Source organism: Zonotrichia albicollis, chromosome 2 (assembly GCF_047830755.1).
Source record: "Zonotrichia albicollis isolate bZonAlb1 chromosome 2, bZonAlb1.hap1, whole genome shotgun sequence".
Classification (NCBI taxonomy): domain Eukaryota; kingdom Metazoa; phylum Chordata; class Aves; order Passeriformes; family Passerellidae; genus Zonotrichia; species Zonotrichia albicollis.
Genome location: NC_133820.1, coordinates 78,192,859 through 78,209,983, shown reverse-complemented (window position 1 = coordinate 78,209,983; position 17,125 = coordinate 78,192,859).

Below are 17,125 nucleotides of genomic sequence, written 5' to 3'. Positions count from 1 at the left end.
AATAAAATAAAATAATGTCTTCCAAAAAACCCAGTGCTACATCTATTTTATTACCTTTTATCAACTCTCATAATGAAAATAAATTAGTTTTCATTTAAGATTAACACTGAAGGAATTTGACACTGCTTCATCTATAGGAGACAATTTTCAGACTATACAGACCAAATAGAAAGTGTGATTTTCATGTACTGTGTATTCTTATTAATCTGATTGGCTGATCAATCAATCAGATTGATGATCAAACTGGTTTTAAACAGCTGATGATGTTGGGCCTACATCACTTTCCTGTACAGACTATTCCAGTTCTAATAGTTGAGATTTTATTGTAATAACTTTTGATAGACACTTTTAAAGAATGGATGTTTTCTAATTCCAACATGAGAGGAAGAGATTGGAAGACAGCAGCTTCTGCAATAAATTGTTTTCCTATTTGTTGTCTTCCATCTCCTCCAGCTATCACTAGTTTTCCAAAAAGCATGGTTGTTCTTTGGTGCAGGATATCACTGTGTTCTTTCACTCTTTATATTGTTCTCCTAAAGGAAAGGAAATGCTTCATATTTGGGAGAAAAAGGAGCATAGCAAGAGATACATGTGCAATTTAAGTTGTGAAAAGTAAGAATTCTCACCTTTTTACTGCTGCCCACAAGAGAAGCTTATTCTTTGTCAGAAACAGAATGCCACAGTATGCCTTCAGGGTGATCCCATATTTGTTTAAACATGCACAGCTCTGTTAGTCTGTGCAGTCTAGAAATCCTGTGTTCGTCAGCTTAGCTCATGTGGAAGTAGAATGAAGGTTTTCTTGCATGTTTTTCAGTATTCCAGACTTTAAAAATTTTACTAAAGAAATGTCATAAATCTTTTATCACTCAACCAATAATTCTGCAGTGGCAAAAAGTAACGTATCTTTGCTGTTACCCAAATAAAGTATTTTTATGTAAGAGATTGATGTTTTTTTCACAATCTAATCCATTGAAAGCTGTAAAGCTGGTGTAAAGGTCTTGGGAATCAGGCCACAATATGATTGTTGTAATTTAGATTATATTCAGTCCCTCAGGACTTGATTGTGCCTCTAGGCACAGCCTTCAGCAAGAAAGTGTGTAGGTTCTGTCATCCCAAGAGGTTGTGTGCCTTAGAAATACACCTCTGAAGTACAATTGATTCCTTGTTCATACATGAATTCAGCTTGTCAGAAGAGTTTTCTGACTCTCAGTGTTCTTCATCCTGTTCTCAATGACAGAAGGATTTAGCTGTTGTGGACATGTGTGCCCACCTAAATTAGGAGACTAACACAGGAAAAGAGCTAGACTAGACTGTTTATATTGTTAAAAGGACAAATAGAAATTGGGAAAGAAATCCAGAAAGATGGCCCAGTCCACATAAAATCTCATTTTCTTTCTAGAGGTGACTCCCATGAAGAAATGTGTTCATTAACAGAGGGAAGGAAGAGCTAATGCTGCTTGAAGCACCAGGACACTCAGAATGGTCTTTTGAGCATCAAGATTCAATGAAGCACAGAGTTTTCTTTTCTGTTCCATATTAGCTAATATGATTTACCATTACTTATCCCTTGCCCTAACCTGGCAGTATTTGGGATCCTAGTATCTATTTGGCTCCAAGCACCCATGGCTTCATCATGTTGCAATTGATTCCAATAAAACTTCCTCCAAGGCTTCCTTTGTTATACTTGACAAGTAAACTACTGTGATCTCAGAAATTCATCTTACAGGTGTTGTACCTTTCTTCCCTTTCCATTATTGCACTAGAAGAGAAATCCTAGTATATATTTTCAGCTGGCACATGGAAAAGAATATTATTGGATGTACAGTGTCTGTCCGGGATAGACTTTCTTCATAGCAGCCAGCATGGTGCTGTGCTTTGAATTTGTGGCTAAAAATGTTCCTTACACAAATTTTTGGCAGTTGCTGAACAAAGCTTGCACCTAATCAAGGCATTCTCTCTCCTCAGCACTCACCCAAAGTGAGAAGATTGCGGATGCAAAAAAGTTGGGAGAAGATGCTGCTGAGAAAGGAGACCCCAACTGACCAAAGAGATATTCCAGACCACATGGCATCATGCTCAGCCATAAAATACCAAGAAAAAAGCAGAAAGCTGGAACACTGAATTTAGTAGAGAACATTCATAACTCTTCCTTTATATGCTGATACTGCTTACATAACATTTAAAAACAAAGGAAGAGAAACCCAAAATATTTTTTAGTTTTCCTATTTTTGTCAAGTTCTAAGCTGGAATTACATTTTAAACTATAATATCAAATTGCAATGACTGGAAATCTAAGTATTGCTAGCAAATATGTTGTATTTTGCTTCCACATGATAATTATCAGTATTTAATAAAAAACATAAAAAATACTTCTGAATATTGTTTGAAATTTTTAGAAATATTTTTTCTATGTTTGTGTTCTGCAGTATGAAATATATAGGGCAGCCATCACATAATCAAATGATCAAGACTAATTCCAAAGGAAAATGGGAGAAACTTGCCTTGCAGTCTCATGTGCTATTTCCACCTGTTAACTGATCAATACAATTCTGGTACTGTAAATAATTTTCTTCTGATTATTTAAGTGAAATAAGCAAAGGTATGGTGCATTTCATATTTCATTTAGAGAAGACAAAGTGTGCATTGGTTACACTTCGTTTTTAGATTCCAAGAAATGCACTTCATGCAGAAAGAGGAGGGAAGGAGGTTTATGACCCGGCCCTGAACATGAGGGTAACTGAGATTCTTGTCAACAGAACAGCTCAGGCAGGTTAGAATGAAATGACACTGAATGACCAGTGGGATTTTTATATACATATATATATATGTAGATGTGTTTGTGTGTGTAGGGTTTATTTTAAAAATTTGGTTGCAATGGAAAGCAGGTATGTAGCTGTTTTGATTATTATCTGTAGAAACATGGCAATATAAAAGCATAAAAATAACACTTAAAACACTTAAGAAAATGTATAAGGAACAGAAAGAAAGAAAAAGTAGAAAGTTATCACCACCAGTGGATCTTGATTGTTTCAATTTCTATAACTGTTGGTCCAGTTGAGCTGTGGATCGCTTGGTCTGTCTTGATCTGTGAAAGGGTGGGAGAAGCCTGGGAAACACAAATTTCAATGGGTTAATGTGTACTCAGGTTCAGGTGGAAATGCCCTCATACCTCCCCTTGGCAGGAAATTCTAGTCTGTTGTAACACTGTGCATCATGTGCAGTCCTCTTGGTGGGAGGGCCCTGAAATGAGTCTGGAGGAACTTCAGGGATTTTTGATGGTTTATGATTCCTTCTAAGACATGACAGCTGCCTCTCACCTCAGCATAGCTGAGCCAGTTATGTTCCATCAGAAGGGATGAAAACCCTTGGGCCTATGTGTGAATGTTCTGCTGCTTCCCTGGGGAGTGGGGAGTTTTACACCTGAGTCATTCCTGTAGAAGAGCACACTGGCACGATTGGCCTCTTCCCTTTATCTGGCTCAAATCCCAGCTCATCACTAAACAAAATGTTGTGTGCACACCCTCTCTGCACCAGCGTGCCTTGCACGCTGTCAGCAAACCACCCCCTGCATTTCAAACGGCAGATTGTTTTCAGTCATTAACCATTTACATTCCACTCTCTCACAAGGAGTCTTCCCAAACAGGAGGTCTAGGGAATGCTTGGAGTTCATCTGGTGCCTTGGGTAGAAATACAAATATCATGATGAAAAATGTGCAAGCAGGAGTCCATTCCTGTTGTTAGATGCAGAGTGGTACAACCTAGAACGTGTGCAGAGTACATTTAAATCTATGCCATTCTGTCAGGGCATAGAAGTCCCACCAGGATTGTACCTGGAGGGATGGATCTGGTCAAAAGATCATGAAATAAACAACTGAAAATGAACAAGAGATGGCATGAATGAACTGGAAGTGGACTTTGATGATCTTCACGGGCCCCTTCCAACTCAGGATGTTCTGATTCTATGATTCTAGCAATATAATCAGTCTCCTTAGGAAAAATAAAAGTCTTTATTGATTATAGTAAAAGAAATGAGTTAAAGCTACTATGAAAATGCCTTCTTATTTCACAAATAAGAGTAGGAAAGAAGGTGATAAAACTGTGTAGTTCACTTGCCATGATAAAATGTGGAGCTAGTAAAGGAAAATTTTCTTTTGTTCTTCAAGGATGCATTTTATGAGAAGGCTTGTATTTTGTATCTGGGCTCAAAAAATCTTTTTGTTATCATTTAAATTTCAACAATGGAAAAATAAATGTAAAAGTACTTTTCAAATATGAAAAATACCAAATAAATGGCTGTATGTTTGTGCTTTCATTGTATTTTCCACAGTTTCAGATTTCAAAATAAATGACAGAGTTGTTAATAGGCTGTGGAGGATTTTTTCCTGTCCTCCCTTGATTTATTGCTGCTGAGTGTAAACTGATCTGGAAACAAGTGAGAATTCCCCTGCGAAATGTTGTAAAATCCAAATTCCTTACGGAGTGGAGAGAAATATTTGAGCAGAAACAATCATCCCCACGTGTATAAGCTTTGAATAATAAGAGCCTGGTTTCTACATTTCTTTTGTTCATGATGTATCAATCCAGTGTGAAAGGAAACATAAAAACAGCACATATATAAACCAAATGTGCAACAGCAAAAGCTTTAACAAACCTTAATTATTCAGGTGGTTAAGGAACAAGCTAAATAGCAGCACTAGTGCACTGTAAATCCTTGTGGCTGACACAGAAGTGGTTATGACAGCTTTCACATTATCTCATTGCAGTATCGCAGCTGGCTCATATGTCAAAATGTGTCAGGACTTAAATGGTAAAACAGGAGTGCAACAGCAATTGGCTTTTCAATCAATAATGCAATCAATATATTTCACAGATATTTTCCCATATCTAAATTACTCTGCAGAGATGAGGTAGCCTGACTGAGTGTTTATAAATCAATACAACACACAACTAAAGGACATCTGCTCCTGTTCTTTCACTTCAAGGTGCAGTTTGCCTTTTATTTCCAACTCTCTTATTTAAGAATGTACTTTTGAGGAAAAACAACTCTCTTTTTGCACACAAATCAGTTTTGAGTTGCATTCTGACTGTAGACTATTTCTGTTAATAATTGTGCACTTCAGTTTTAAATAGGTGTAAGGGACAGTTTCTATTGGCAACAGAGCTGAGAATTAATAGCATACATTTCAGATTTGCAATGCACATATAAACAAATATTTTATATAACATTACATTCTTTTTTTTTGTGACTGCAGTGCATGCACACCATTTTGAAATTGCTCAACATTAGGCAACACAAGATTTTTTCCCCTGCAACAGAATTCCAGAAGATGCTTGGCCATATTTCGTAGAACAGCTTCTTCTCAAGGCATCCTGGATCATCTTTCCCTAATCTATTTCATTTTTGGCAGCAGATACATGAAAGGTGATATCTTGTTAAGATATTGTTAGATGAAATGATTGAATTTGCCTTCTGCATCTTTGTTTTTGTTTGCAAAGCAATGACTACCAGCAACAATATGGTTTTCAACACTTCTCATCAGAATAATTCTATAAGACAACACAGTTTTCTGTTTTTCCTGTGTATGACTACAGCATATACATTTATGTGCATACATACAGTTGTGTACTACACACTAAGATGCAATATGTGTGAAGCATTGTAGTGCTGGAGTTAATTATGAGTTAATGCATATAGGTGTTCATTATTGTTATATGCATAGCACATTTTATTTATCCAGTGTTAAGAATTGAAAAAAGATGTCCCTAAGGGTGCCTTTTACTGTAAAAAACTTACTATCTTTTAGCCTTTTTATTTTTCTGATTGAAAATTATATCAGGCATGAAAGAGAGACTAAGAAAAAACAATTACATTTTTTGGGTAGGACAGCCACATTCTGTCAAGAAATACATAAAGCCAAACAAATTGCATTTCCTAATCTAGGTGTTCAATTAAAAATAGATTGTCACATTGGTGAATGCCAACTAATCTTATCATGTTATACATTTAGATCCCATGCTGGGTTATTCTCTCAATGTATGTGATCTCTTTCAAAATTGTGAGATCCGTCTCTGAGCCACAGTTGCGACACAAAACACAAATCTCAGGACACAGTGGTTCCCTGATTCACTTACCCTATGTATTTTATTAAGATAAAATTTAATGCTACACTTTTAAAGAATTTTAGAGGATTTAACTAATTTCATTTCTTTATTTAAAAAGCTCCAGTTACATGGATCTGAGATCTCAAATATCTCACTTCTAAATTGACAAAAAGATTCTGTCTTTGACTTAAATGGGAAGACACTTTTGGCCTCAATACTGAACTACATACAGCAACATGGAAAGAAAATCTTGAAAATATTAAAGGAGAAAAAAACAAGGAAACTGCCAAATATTGATATACTTTAAAGGATGTTTTCAACCAGGATGGGGAGATTTTTTTTTTTTGTTTTACAGCACTTTATATCTAAGGTGCCACTGTATCCTTTTTTTTTTACAATTCAATTTTTTAAAAATTTACCTTTTTGAAGATGCATATGAATAATTTTGATGAACGCTGAAATATTTCTTCTGTCTTTATAGAGCAACCTCATTAAAGTATTAAACTAATGCAAAAAAGAGCAAGGAAACCTCTTTTATTTCTCTTAGTTAGCAAAAATAATAAATGAACATAGTAAGTAGAATCATCATAAAATGCTTTGAGAGAATTCTCCATTAGCTTGATAAGGCTCCTGAATGACTGAAAGTGCCACAGCTTTTGAAAACTCTTTATTGTTTCAGTGACTGAGCTCTGTGGAATCCCAAGTCAGAAATTCCTACAAGTGTCATTAAAGCCATCCTCATCCATTGCATGTAAGCGTCAGAAATATTTTTAGAGACCTGAAAATCTATTAAACTTCCAGCTGTAAATGTATCTTAAGCTGCAAGTCAAACTCCCAGCAACAATAAAATGGCTAATATGTTTGTATTTGAGAAGCTGTAAAATGAGAGAACACTGCAGGGAACTGGAAAGTTAAACTAGTTGAAGAATGCCCCTGGTGACACGAACTTTATTTTAAGTAAGAGCTGGTCAAAATGCAGTAGTTGAGCGTTGCAAAATATCGCATCAAGATCACAAGAAGTGTTCTGTTTTGTGAAGGTTGCCCATAATATTATTTTGGGAATGATCATATGCATTGTCTTACAAATGATTACCAAAATATGATGAATTTGTAGTTCTGGAAAAATACTTGAGGAACTCACAAGTTGGCTTTGTGTTTGTGAAGGTGTAAAGATACCTCTTCATTATGCAAGGCCGGCTTTTTAACTTGAAGGTTGTGTGATTTGGCTTAATCACAGTATCTCATGTTTTCTTTCAAAATGATTCTCTCTCCTGTGTGGCATTACCCAGGGAAGGGAAGTAGAAATTATTTCACTAAGAGTCTTACCATACAGCGTTGTTATAATTATGAAACTCTGAAATTCAGGAAGTAAACATGACAGTCAATTGTAGACATGTCTATTTGTGGTTTCAAATGCAGTGTAACATTGGATTCAGATGGGTATGAAAACATCAATGAAAACAAGGTGCTTAAATATTTTTAGGCATTCAAATTTAGAAATAGTTAAATAAGATATATAGATGAAAACATTTATAAACTATGCTTTTACTGAAAGTGTCATCAGGTTAAATTATAACCAGGATAGTGTACAGTGTGCTTCTAATTTTGTTCATACAGAACTATATAAAGAGTAAAGGTTAACCTGTAGACTGTAAACTATATTCTAATTATAAGAGTACATGAATCAATAAGCACTCCAGGGTATATATGATGGTAGAGGAACACAGCACATGACAAAGCAGAAACCAAGAGAAACATAATGATTAAAAGGCCTAAGAGGATCTTAGAGTGAACAAAGGGAGACATAGTATTGACCTCATATATTTTGTTGACCAAAGCAGAGGGTTTGAGCATGCAAAAGTGCAAGCAGCTAAGGAAACGGAAAAACTATGAAGTACATTTCTTTTCTGCAACATGGTCTTGTAAATCAGATTATACACCAACTCCATGGTAAGTACCACTACATTGTATGGAAGAGAAAAAAAATCTTTCCTTGGACAGATAGCTTAGGCACCTAATTTATCTCTGAATAAAACCAGCTTGTAGCTGGTGGGGGCAAGCGGGTGTCTGAATCTCTGTGCTATCTCATGAAAATATGCAAAAGATGGAAAATTATTTGAGACTGAAATATGAAAATATCCTTAACGTTCACTGCTTCAAGAAGATCTAGGGCCCAGCTCAGACACCAAACACAGGCATCTAGAACTGAATGTTTTTTGGGACCTTAGCCTATTTCTCCTGGATTCGAGTCATTGCTCCAAAAAGCATAGATCTCTGTTAAGTCTTATATTTTGTCTTTCATCTTACATGCATGTTTGAAATAGCTGGAACATTCCAGAAGGCTATGAGTTGTCTTTGCATGGGTAACTGAGCTGAAACCCTCTTTGATTGGTGCCTGTTAGAAAATCTGTGTGATATTTCATAAGGAATGTGAGTAAGGCACAGAGCTTTGAAAGCTGTCTTTGCAAAACTATCCAGTAGCTATTGTTCTGTACTAAATGCTACACCTTTCTCAGCAACCTCCATAAATCTTGGAATGTGTGGAATAGACTGATATTCTATAGTGCTCTTACAGGGACTTTGAGAAAATCTGTCCCTGTACCATGCAAAGGAAAGTGGGAGACATTATGAGGAGTGTAGGGATAAAATGCAATATTAACTGAAAATAGAGATAAAAGATTATACTGAACTAAGACTGAAGTTTGTATTTAACAGAACACTTCTCAGCTTTTTTAAAAGATATAGTTTCTATTAGAAACTTCAAAGGATGCATATAAATTAAATTCAACATGGATGAATTGCTTACTCAAGGCTACAGAATTAGCTAGTCAAAATATTTTCTATGTGAGTAAGCCATCAAGTTTTAAGGAATGGGTTCAGCAGCCTTATCCTTGCTACCAGGAATAATTATATTATTGTATTTTTGGTATTATAATGCATCTTCTCAATGGGAATGTATTTTAAAAGACATGTAAAAAATGAAATCTGTATGAAATTTGGTTCTCAGCAATAGTGAAGTATCAAATTTAAACAGATTTCTTATTGGGTATTTTTTTAGATTTTAAAATTTCCTAAGTAAAATCATCTAGTTTTACTTTCTAATAAACTAATTTGCTTTCTAATAAACTTTCTAAGTTTATTAGAAAGTCTTATCAAAATGATACAGGAAACAACCCATTGAATAGATAGCAAGAAGATGCATTTGTCCAGTGGAATTTGATAAATGTGAAATAATCTGCCAACAAAGTAGGGGACAGATTTATGGGAAAGTCATGGGGTTTATAGGGGGTTTGTTTGTTGGATTTTTTTTAAGTATTTACTTTGTTACTATGAATAGTGAAAATTAGCACAAAATACTTCTACTTTTCTTTTGATAACAAGATCCTTAATGACATACTAATAATTCTTAATTTTTTATCTTCCTTAGAATATAGAGTCAATTGGATTTCCATTTAAGACTATGTCCTTTGGAAGTCAGGCAATTTTATTGCTGAGAAATACAGATTAATAGAAGAGTGGAACACAGCTTCTGACAGTTTTTTCTACACTCTTAGTCCAAAACTACTGAACACAATGAGACATGACCTTTAAGCTGCTAGGTGCTCTATTTTAAATGGTTTGTTGATCTGTACAAAGAATGTCAAGTATTCTGAGATGCCAAAGCTGACTTGACGTGGTAATGAGCACAAACTAAGGAATGTAGCTAAGGAATACATGGCCCTCTTCCTATATAAAGTTCCAGCTAAAGGAATTACTTTGCAGGAAAATGAAGAAGCCTTTGAGATGGATGTTTTTTCTTGCAGCACTGAGAGAATGCATTGACAAGAGGCTTAAGGGGGTTGAAATCATTGGAAGGAATTGTGTAATAGAAAAAATGATGAGCTTGCTGCATGGGGGGACACTGTAACGTGTCCCCCTAACTTGGAAAAGTAATTGAATCATACTTCTTTGTGCGATCAAAAAGATGATTAGCAGTAATAAATAAATAATTAAAAAAGGAAAGATTTCATAGGCAAAGAGGTAAAGTTGTCCAAATATTAGAGAAATAATTTTTAAAATGGAAATTAGGATGATTCATATGCATCTGTGATCAATGCATAAGGGGATCAGCTACTTTTTCTGAATTGTTAGAAAATGTGTATGAAATGTAGAGATTCATGACTGTGCAGAACTCAGGATAGATGAGGATTTCAGACAGGATAGATGGCGTTTCCATGGACTGCAGGTATCTCTCTTTAGGCAACTGAATCCTGGCTAGCTACTCATATACCATCTATTTTTTCTGTCTTTTAAAAAAATCTTCTGATACTAACTCATAGGGAAAACCTATCCTTGATACCATTTTATAGGGATTTTTAAAATTATAGTACAATTATATATACAAGTATAATACAAACTCTTTTTCCTTGAAGTGCCCCTAAGTTTCACTTTGGAGTTTCCCTTTCATAATTATTAATTTAGCTGTTATGAAAGATGTATTGTGAGTCAGATCCTTCACCTGTTGCTCAGGAATTTAAATCACTGAGAGTAAAGCTTTACAGACCCTAGGTCCTAAAACTTATCCTAATGTGTTTCTGCTCAGACAGCATAACTTGTCAGTAAAATGAAAATTTCACCTGCAAAAGGTACCCTCCGACATATTGTTAGAAACTTCATTGTTGCATTAAAGATTTGGGATCCATTAGGTAATGAATGGATTACACTGAGTAACTACAGAAGATTAATTAGATATTGTTTGTAAATTGCTTTGCAGATAGTAGGCCTCATATAAGTGCTCTGTATTACTGTTATTAATGGACTATTTTTATCTGTAGTGGATATCTTGCTTCACCATTGTTCATATACAGAAAGGAAAACCATAATACTTTCCTTCAGATCAGCATGCAGAACTTCAAAAGAAATTACATTTAAGCCTGAATAGACTTATTAATGTTAATCATGAATGAGGTGATATGTGACTGTAAAGAGAGGAAAGAATGCATCAAAAGATATCCTAAGAGAGATTTTAGCAGATCCTATATTACTAGGAAATACTCAGGTAGGTCCTGAAAATTTAGAAAACAAGGAACTCTTAGAGAGAAGTCCAGCCATAAGCTTTTGTCATTTCCTCTTTATCTCCTTGATTATTCTTGAAAGATATCCTTTAATGACTAATATTTCACAGGATATTATCATAGTGCTACTGCTTAAAAGATTTAAATAATCTTTTTTGCAAAAGATTAAAAAAAGGATTGACAGTTATAAAAAATGGAAAATCTTATTTTCCAGCTAAAAAATCTTTAAGTATGGCTGCAATTTTCTGTCTACCATGAAGAATAGAACAGCAGGCCCACTATCGAAAATGATTTCTGAAAAACCTGAGTCAGGTATTTGAATGCGCAAGCTGGTATTTACAGAAGAAAGTAACAAAAAGCCCATTAATAAACCTATGTAGAAGTATCTTTTCATCCTTAGTCTCATGTTCCCACCATAATGCTCTAGAACATTTACACTCCAGTTAAACTCTGTGAATTCTTATATTCTCTGATAAGGAATTCCTAGAAAAATCCAAAGTAGAGCTGCTGTGGAATGGATTACTGTTATTTATACCTTCTTGTTTAAACACCAACACCATTTAGAAATGAGGAGAAACATCATCTGTATCTAGAAAAGAAAGGAGCATGAAGGACACATAGCAGTGCTGCTGATGAAAGTTCCTATAACCATCATATGGATATGATCCACTGCAAGTTTGCTCTGCCTGCCTTGCCATTTATGGTGCATCTACCATAGTCCTAGGCTCTGTTCTATGCTAATAACAGCTACAAATCTTTGAAATTACAGCAGGCTCAGAGCTGGCCAAATAATTACATAAAAACTGAAGGTCTTGAACATACTATTTATTGACAAGACATGAATCTCCATTTTAGATATAATGCACAATTTCTTTTCTAGTAGGTATCAGTAAGAAAACAAGAAATTTATCTAGATTTCTACCAGTGTTATCTCAACATCATTTGGGGGTGCTCATTCTGTACTTTTCAACCTCTTTCAAATCAGATAGCTAGCAGAGCTGCCAGAACACATTTAGCTAAATCCTAAGCATGTCTAATGACAGTAGTCTTGCCCTTCCAGCAGTGAAATGTACCAAATGGGTTTGTTCAGTCCACATGGAATTGTTTCACTAACTGAGGAGTCTCCCATCCTCGGACACACTAAGTGTAGCACCACAGCTTAGTGTCAAAGCTACATGTTTAGATATTATTTATTCCTAATGGTAGGTGAGGTGAAAAATAGACCAGATATGTATCATAGACCAGTGTATTTCATCCTTTAAATGATTTAAATCATTGAAACACAAATGCATATTAAGTCTTTCACTTCAGTGATACTTTATGTTGGGTGCTAAAAGGGTGCTGTAACTCCATCTGTATAATCCAATAATACATTTAAGTCCGATTCTCTCTCTATTGGATTTTTTTCAGTTACACAATTCAGTGTTTGGAAGAATCCCAATTATCTGATGCTGAAAATATTGATGAGATGCTGAACTGCTGTGGTGGCAAAATCTGCTCGAGCCTTTTAAAATATTAGATACGTATCATGACACCTACCACTGTAGTGCCATGGGTAACTTTTCTATTACCTAGCATGTTCCCATTATAAAAGAGGTTTGTGGCGTTTTTACTAACTGCTGTCAGAAATGATCTGTCATTGGAACATCTTTCAGATTATCCTCTGGGATTCCTTTGAGATTTGGACAATTTAGTACACATGCAATTGTGCATCATATTCTAATATTCATTTTAAAGAATTTGATTCAGGTTGTTTTCAGTAGAAATAAAAGCACATTACTTTTAGAAAGTCTTCGTGTGGTGAATGGCCTGAGTGAAGTTTCATGCATGAACCAAATTCATTAATAGGAAAATGCTGACATTAACTTTCCGACATACAGCTAAGCAACTCCATCCCAAGTTCCCCTCCTTCCACAAATATGCAAACAAAAAGCTCTGATCTGTTAAAAATGTAAAATATAGGGAATATTTTACTCCTTTATATAGTAAGAATGAAAGCACTTCTGTAAAGACAGGGATGAACAGAGGACAAAAGCCTACTTTGAGTTTAGGAACAGTTTCTCCATTTCATCTTTCATATTAGCAATTCAATCCTTAATTTTACTTTTAACTTTGTGAATGGGATCAAGGGAAATATATTGTCATTTTGCTTTATTAATGAGTTATTTTGAGGAGAGGACAGAAAGGTTACTTTCAATGGGTATGAAAGGCTCTACTTAGTGCTCATCAGTGAAGAAAGATAGCTAAAATGTCTTGAGGGGTGCAGCATTAAAAAATGTCATGTTCTTAGTGCTTTATTTCTGATTCCAGTGCAGTTATTTCTGTCTGTGCAAAGACTGTCTAGCAGAATGTTAGTGTACTATATTTTGTTTTAAATAGCTAGGAAGAAACAGAATTGATGTTTGAAGGGATTAATACAAATATTGTGACAATAGGTGGTTTGTAATGACAATACTACAGAAGGGTTTGAAAAAAAGAAATGAAAGCAATACTCTGAGATTATAGTATTACTCTTCATGTGAACTGGTAATGTTTTTGGATCAGTGGTAGATAAATGGTTATAGAGTTTAATTGTATTTCTCATAAGTTATCTCCACTTGCAGATTATCTAGGTAGAGAAAAAATCCTGACATAAAGAGGTATAAGATGTGAATTAAAGTATTGAAAAATTCAAAAGAGGAAGAAGAAAACAAAACTGCAGCTTTGGTTTCCTTGAATAATGGCACTGAGAATGACGGGAAATTCATATGTCATATAGGAGGACAGAATTAGACTGGTTCTTTTGAATTTTTTTGGAAACAAGTAGCATGATTTTTGAGGACTGATGTTATGTTTGGGCTCAGTTTCAAGTAGTCACAGAGTTTATTACAAGTTATGGTTATTTATTCATCCATTAATTGAGAATGACTTTTAATCATCCAGATAGACCCTGTACAATTCTTAATATATATTTGCCCAGAAGAAAGGTAGATGTTAAAAGGTAGAACATAATTGCTAAACTCAAGAAACTAGATGTTAAAAGGTAGAACATAATTGCTAAACTCAAGAAACTAAGGTAAAACCTCTGAAGAGCAGTGTTATATTTTCTATCACACATTTTAGATGAATTTGTCTGCTTGTGACATCACTGATTTGTTAGAAGTATGGCACTAGCTAGTTACAGAATTTCTACATAAGACACATGTGGTAGGAGTTAAAGGGAATGTTTTTTGTGGAAAGCAACTTATGATATGCATATAAACTCCTAATTAGCTTGATCTATGGACATGTTTGGCACTACAGTCCCCAGAATGAAATAAATAAGATGTGAATTAAAGTACTGAAGAATTCAAAATTACATAAACAACAGAACCTTTATACTATTGTATTCCCTCAAAAGTTGTAGCAATGGTACCAAAAGAAGTTGCTAACTTTATTTCCTGAGAAAAATGCTTAAATATATATATTTTAATGGCAGGCTGCTAGCAAATTTATTTTCATTTATATTTGTATTCAATAAATTTATGTACAATGAGGAGATGAGTGTAAGTAAGGAAGGTTGTCATCATTGTTATGTTCTTTCTGATAGGGATTATATAAAAAGGGGCAAAGGCTTTATCCTGAAAGAGGGCAGGTTTAGATCAGGCATTAGGAAGAAATTACTTCCTGTGAGGGTGGTGATGCTCTGGAACAGGTTTCCCAGAGAAGAGGTGGATGTGTTCATGTGTACCCGGGAGCATCCCTAGAGGTGTTCAAGGCCAGGCTGGACGGGGCTTTGAGCAGCCTTACCTAGAGGGTGCCATCCCTGCCCGTGTCAGGGCAGGTGGGGATTGCAACTCAAGGATCTTTAAGGTCCCTTCCAAACCAAACCATTTTATGATTTTACGATTAGAGAACTTCTGCTGATGTTTCAGGTGGGCATTAGAATAGCACAGCCACACAGATGGATAAACTGCTGCGTGAAATTCAATCGTTCTACTCCATTTTAGAATGCTAGATAGGGTGCTTTGGTAACATATTAAATATTTTGTAGACCAAGGTTGCTTGGATCTCCTGAAATGAGCCACAGACAAAGACATATTAATAAGCATTTACTATCTCTTAGTCTACCACTTCTTTAGTCCTTCATCAGGTTTAGTGAGGGACATAAATATTTGTATTTCTATTAATAATTCCCTTAAAATAACTCACTTTTAATTTTTTTGCTCTGTTCAGTCACTTTTCCCCAGCAGTGCTCTTAGCTTATTTTTGTGGTGTGAAAATATTTCCTAAATAGAGTTCCTAAACAAAACTCTATATAATGTTCTTCTATACAAAATATTCAAGTCAGGAAATATTAACTGCAAGAAGTTTCCTTTCTTTTGGCTAGTATTTGTGAATGTCTGCCATATTTCACACATAGAACTCAACAAAAAATAATCTGGAGAAGTTGTCAATTATGTTATAAATATTTCAATAAGAAGGGGATGAGAGATGGTATGTTAGCTAATCAGTTTAACAAGGTGAATCTTCAATCTGGATGTCTTCCTAAATATCAGTTGAGATACAGGGAAAAGTATTTTTAGGGTCAGAAGCACAATCATGTTTTTTGTATGGATTGAAGAACACAACATTTTTTCACACCATTTTAAAGAATGATTTTAGACATTTCAACATAGGACATCGAGTCAAATTACTGTAATCTTGCTAACATGCAGAACACTGAAAAGGAACTTTATTTGATTTGATGGCTCATTACTTGTTTTCACAAAGGTGCTCTGAGAACACAGCATATCAAATTAAAACACATGGACATTGCAGACTTATGAAAAGTTCCTCAAATGATCCTGAGAAAGAAGAGTACAGTCCATCTACAGCCAACTATCAAGTGTTAATATAGCATCACTGCAAGCAGCTAAGGAAGTTTTCTTAGATATTAGAAAAAGATAGGTGTGGGTGCAGAATAATTCTCAGTGGACTATGGAAGGAATTTCCCTATTACATGGGAATAATAAAACCCTGTACATTCATCATGCTTCCCACTGGGTACAACCTTGGAAGACTCATGCACCCTGTAGTGCATCCCAAACATGTCCATAAAGCAGTATTACCCCAGGCTCTCCACCTTCATGCTGCACACTTTTCTTCACACACTGTGGCCATAACACCATACTCCTGCACTCTCCACCTTCATCTTGAATATTATATGGCAGTCACTACTTTGAAAAACTTTAAACCATCCCCACACTCTTTCCACCTGGTGGCACTCCCTAAGAGAAGCAGCATTTTTGAGCAGAGTGGATAAATCTTCTAGGATTAACATAGTACCTGTTTGAGTAATTTTCTTGTAAAAGTATCAAGATTGCCCACTCACTTTCTACACAACTCTCCTTGATTTCAAATTCTACTTTCAAGACTGAGAATCAAACATGCAAGTTTTAATGATCTGAATTTTAAACACATCTTTTGTTAGCTGCAGACCATATTAATACTTCTTTTCAAAAGTATATCAATAATTACAAATTGTTCTTGGAGGTGGTGACCAGATCTGTCACAGTGTTTACTGTGTTCTGAGTCTGAGACAATCCAATGGACTAAACCATTTTAGAAAACAGGAATAGAAGATCTCCTGACTCTACTAAAATTCTGTTTGAGATTGTTAAGATATGATTAATGAGAGATGCCTCTGCCCGAATTAAGGTGCAAATGAGACCATACTCCAAAGTCAATAACACAGATTTTATTTAACAAAGACTGTGAGGTAGAGATATAGAAAGAATAGAAAGGAGAGGGCAGAAGGGAGAGAAAGAGACAAAGAGATGGAGAAACAGCAAGAAAAAGTGCAATTGATTGCAATTGCTTTATTTCTAAATCACTTGATTCAAGCATATATGTGGTACTGAAAATTGTACAGAATAAAACTTAAAACGGAAAATTTTCTTACCAAAAGAGTAAAAATAATGTTTCTAATTTCTCTTTCCTCTATACATTCTTATATTAAGAACCTCGAA